Below are 5,823 nucleotides of genomic sequence, written 5' to 3'. Positions count from 1 at the left end.
AAATGGCCTTAACATTATAAGTTCACCTGATCAATTCTAGGGCATCTCAGAGCTCACCACAGTGGTTCTCTCCTCTGGGAGAGCCTTGGCTACAGTTCCGGCTCCCTGCCCCGAGCGCCCTCTGCTGACTGTTATCCAAGCCCTCTTAACACGCCTCCTCAGCCATCATTTCACAATGAGTCCTGTGCACCTAGGAGCTCCCGGAAGCAGGGACTGTGTCTTTTTCCTCTTTATTCTCAGAGCATTGTAGAGACTCAGGTACAATGGTGGAGGACACAGTGGTTATTCTGCAATTTCTCTAGAGTTGGGGCCTAGGGGTAACAGTCTGGTGGGAAGAAGGGCTTAGGGGATTCACCCTGAAGCCACATTTTCAATTAACATTTCATGTTGTTTTTGTCTACTATTTAAAATTACGAGTCTTAAAACAGAATGATGATTTCTAAAAATTACCGATGATTGAGGAAAATGGCAGTTTTCCATATTTAAGAATATTATTTTAAGTTTGTGTGACTGGGGTGGTGGAAAATAGAAATGCAGGGGCTACTAAAGTATTCTCATCCCCTTCCCCACCCTCAGATCCTTTGGACAGAAGAGACAGAGTGATGTGAGGAGAAGGCTTGGAGGGTGCACCGTGCATTGCTTTTAAATTGTGACAGTTACTTGTGCTTTTTTTTAAATTTTTTTAATGGAGGTAATGGGACTTGAACCCAGGACCTTGTGCATGCTTAGCACGTGCTTTACCACTGAGATATACCCACCCTTCCCCCCGATATTTGTGTTTTTAGTGGGCATAATATGCTGGAAGCAGGTACTTTAGCATCAGACAGTCACCTGCCTCTGACCATCACGTTAATACCTTTCCCTTGAGCTAGAGAGCTTGTCTGTTTCCAAAAGTTCAATAAATTATCTTCATTTTCTTTTTTCTTAAAAAAAAGGTATTAACTCATTTTTCTCTTTAGTATCGCCTATAAATAAAATGTGATTTTATTAACCATTTACCAAAGTGTTAAGTGTAATAAATATTAAGTACAGATTTCTGAAGCATCAGTCATCACTGAAGATCCACATTCTGCTGTTCTCTCTCTCTGTTAGTCACCTTACTTCTGGAGTTCTGGAATCGGCGCCAGGCAGTGCTTGAGTACAAATGGGACACGGTTGAGCAGGAAGAACAAGTCTGGCCAGAATAGGAGGCACGTTGTCCCCACGTGGAGATAGATGAGATTACCCAGGAAAAGCGGGTGCTGTTTAGATGGACTTTAGTGTGTTTACTTCTGGACTTGTCAGCCTTGGCTGCATGTTGGAATCACCAGGGGACCTTAAAAAATGTTGGTGCCTGGATTCCATCACTGCAAACTCTGATGGTACTTAGTGGCCTGGGGTGCATTCTGGCATAGGGAAGTTTTTAAAGCTCCTCTGGTTATTCTAATGTGCAGCCAAGTTGAAGGAGCACTGCCTGGAATGGTGGACACAGAAGGGAAGTGAGGTCCTTCCTTCATAATAACAGAAAAAAGGGGAAAAGAAAAAGACTGGTATAAGTGTATATGAAAAGAGGCATTGATCTGTATCCTTTCATAACACCAATAAAAAAATGCAAAATATAAATTAGCTGCAATGACACAGATGTAGAAGGAAAGACAAATTGGTTTTTATAGTTGACTCCCATTTTTTCACATGCACCTTCATTATTGCGGCCTCCTTTTCATCGTAGACTAGGTGCCCCTTTGTCTTGAACTAAGTCCCGGTCACTGCTCCCCCTTCCTATTGGGATGTGCACAAAGAAGCATGACTCTCATCCTAAAGTCAGAGAAAGGGTAGAAGAAGCAGGGAAACATTTGTTGAGGTGCCATCAGTATTTGAGCAGTGTTTGAGCTAGGCATTTTACATAATTGGAAATGTAAATTTATTGCTGCCACTCCTGCTGCAAAATTAAAAAAAATAAAACTATATATCTTTGTATCAACATTCCAGAGCTATGAAAAGATGATTTTTGAGTCATCTGTATTATTGCTTCTTTCCATCAGCTGAGATAATTTAGAGCTGATGGTGCTTGCGGTCAGCAGCAACAGGACAGTAGGTTGTGAGCATGAATAACTCTTGGGAAAAAAATGCTTTTACTAGGATCATCTGAAAATGTCTCCAAATATTGATTTAATAAATTGAATCACAGATCTACAGAATGTTGGCACTGAAAAGATATGGAGGGAGTAGGTCAAACTCCTCTTTTTATAAATGAAAAAAAATGAGGTTCAGCTACCAATAGAAAGTGACATTGGTCTTTTACAATGTAATAAGCTTCTAATAATCCCCATTATGAATAGTTCCCATTGTTTACAACTGAAGTTGTGGGTAAAAGCGTATGTTGGTGAAAGACTGTACATTCAGAGATGAAAGCTGAAACTAAGACAAAATTAGATGTTCATAATATGCTTTTGAGTCCTGAAAAACAAAAACTTATCATATTGGCAGCATACAAAAAATACTGAAGAAAAGTTTTTTGGTCATTTAAACTGCCAAGTTTAAATTTAAAATTGCCAACTAATAAGTTTAAATTTTCATTGAAACATGCTTGTTGAAAAATTGAAGATGAAGACTCATTTAACTTTATCATTCTTCCTTATTTAAAAAATTGCCTTATTTTTTTTTAGTTTTTTATTTTAAGTATTTTACTTTACTTGCGAAAGCATGCTCCATTGTTTAGAGAGGCCAGCGTCATGGTAGTAAGATCTTGCGAATGAAGTTGCCTAAATTCATATTTGAACACAGCAGCTTACTTCCTAAGTGATCTTGGACAACTTAACTTCTCTGTGCCATTGTTTCCTATAAAATAAGAATAAGAGAGTTGCTTCTTCATGACAGTGGTAAAGACGGGTCGAAGTAATGTACAGAATCTACTTGGAAGGCCTCCTGGCAGAGAGGAAGGGCCATGTACTTAGTTACAGCTATTATTATACTATATCTGGTTTTATAATCCAGGTAAATCTTGAGTCTTACTGATTTCATCTCTTAAAAAATTCTAAATATAAACTCTAAAATGGAAATTCTTAAACTTCATAGTTGTAGCTAATTAACACATAAAGTTCAACCAAGAAACACACAGTAGAGACCAGTTAGCTGCAGACAGCTGTGATATTTTCTGTCCTGCACAGACTCTAAGCTGTAACTACCGTCACTTCTGAAATCAAAGGCAAGCTAAGGAATAGAGCTTTAAAGCTTGGCCTGGTCAGGTGTTCAGACCATGGCAGGGAAACAGTTTACTGTTCACATGTGAATTTTCAAAAAATAGTATTAAAACGAACACTGTACATATTTTGTTGTGCGTTTGACATCGTTAACAGAAAAGAAAAAGAAAAAAAAAAACAGAAAAAAACCCATGCATTTACAAACAATGAGGCTATGTCTGAAAATTATTATTTTTTTATATTATGTTTAGGATTTAGTGACCAGTTAGGAAAAATATCATTTCATTGGTGTAATCCCTTGATTGACTAAACTTGTTTTTTTAATTAGGAAGAAGAGCGTGTTCCCTTTACCACCTGGGGAAAGTGTATACATATAACCCTTTGTGCAAGTGCTCTATTTCTGGGTAAGAACCTGCCACTGACTTTTAAAATCTAATGTGAAATGCTGAGAAAACTGAAAGTCAAGCTGGGAACTATGTAGTCTCATAGAGAAAACTTTTTCCAGAGAACATCTGAGCCAATGCAGGGTGCCACTCTGGAGGTTCCACAGTCTCTTCTGCTCACAGTGCTTCACCCAATTCTTTTCACCTCATTTGTTCAAATCAGATCAGTGGTTTAGGATTCTCCAGGGTCTGATTAAGAGACCAGTTGGAGGCATTAAGATTTCTAAAATTTTCCAAGTGTAACAGCCAATGTAATATATCCAAAAATAGCCTAACAAAAGGATAGTAGGAACTATCAAAAAATAAAAGTAAAAACTACTGAAAGGTATAAAAGGTGCTTTAATCACATGATTCTAGATTAAAAGATCATATCTCCAAAGTATCAGAAATTATAAAATTCTTTTGGGTTTATTGTGAATAAAATAATATTAGTAATATAATAATTAATAAGATAATGAGAGTTTTACTTGTTCAAGAATAGCCAGATTAGAAAATAGGGCAGGAAGTCCAGATATGGGCTCTGATATCAATAATAATTTAATATAAGAGATGGAAGGCATTACAAATCAGGGAGATAAATAAAGGTTATTAAGTGAATAGAACACTTGTTAGCTACTTGAGGGGAAAAGAAAAGATTGAAATCATACAGTGAACCATATATTGTGATAAATTCCAGAAACACTTAAAAAGTAACACAATTAGAAAAAAAAAACTAGAAATAAATATGGATGAGTATACAGCCTCTAGATGAACAGTAAGTTTCAGAGGAAAGTATACAAAGATTTCCATGCATCAGAAGCATCCTAATTTTAAACAAAACACCAGAGGATGTTATTTGTTTACAAATCCGACCAGGGGCTAATTCCTTCAATACATAGAGAGTTCAGATCACTTCAAAGGTAACATCAAAAAATCTCAGGAGCGCAGAAGGCCGAAAAGATGAACACATATTCACAAAGGAAAAAATAGATGTCACACTTCAATGGTAATTCACTCAGTGCACATCAAAATGAAATAGTTTTCCACCTCTCAAGTGACACAGCTCTGTTTATGAGGATGAAATGCCAGTGATCACCAATACCATGCCTAGTTACTGGATAATTTTTGTGAAGTATGGTTGATTTACAATGCTGTGTTAAATTCTGGTGTACTCCTCAAGCCTTCTTAGAAAGCAGTCTAGCAGTTGATATCAAGAGTCAAAAATACTCATATGTTTTAATCCACTAATTCAGCTTTGAAAAACTTTTAATCAGGAATTATTTCAAAATGGCAGGGAAAAGTCAGTATGGATGCAAGTCACAGACATACTTTTATATGTATGTGTATAAATATATATATAAAATCTCAGCCAAAATATTCTTCCAACCCTTCACAAAGTAGAATAGTATGCAGTCATGAAAAAGTGTGTCCATGAAAATATTTTATGACATGTCAAAGTGTTATGATAGATTTGAGGATAAAATTAATATATAAAATGATTTGTAATATACAAACAATGCACCGTTCTGAAGGAATTATGTCTAAAGGTCGAAGCAATTATTCTTATTTTATTTTTTATTCATTTTCAGAGTTGGGGTCTTTTGATTGCAGGTGACAAAATCAATCTCCAATGTGTTTAAATAACAACCAAAAAATGGGGATGCATGGGATTTATTGGTTCCTGTAAATGAAAACCTCCAGTCTGAGGTCTGGCTTCAGTCAAGGAGAGATACTCTAGCCCAGATGATGTCAAGGGCTGCTTTTGTCCTGTCTTCATTCTGTGTCCAAAGATGTCTCAGCATGATGCTTCTAGGCACGCAGCATCCCCGATCATCCATCCAAACCAAGACAGGTCCCTTTTGGCCCCTTTCTCTCTTGATAGAGGAAGCTTATGATTCACATGGGCACCAGCACATATCTCCTCACATAATAGTGGCTCTTCCTGGGTTATTTGCCAATTCTCCAATCATGTGCGAGGCCAATACAATGAGGGGTATTATTTGTCTTAAACCAACTGAGATCTACTTCTGGTGCTTCAGAAAGAGTGGGTCAATCGAGGTTAAATCACAGGACTAAAAACGAAAGGGAGGTTACTTATCCTAAAGCAAGTTCTGGGTCCTCTTCTAAGACTGGGGACAGATACAGGACAGAAGTTCTGTCCATTACTGAGTGCTTTCAAATTTTCTTTAATGAGCAAATGTTAAATTTATGATCAGAAAAGA

The sequence above is a fragment of the Vicugna pacos genome, unplaced genomic scaffold (genome assembly GCF_048564905.1).
Source record: "Vicugna pacos unplaced genomic scaffold, VicPac4 scaffold_19, whole genome shotgun sequence".
NCBI classification, from domain to species: Eukaryota; Metazoa; Chordata; class Mammalia; order Artiodactyla; family Camelidae; genus Vicugna; species Vicugna pacos.
This window is presented reverse-complemented; position numbering follows the sequence as displayed.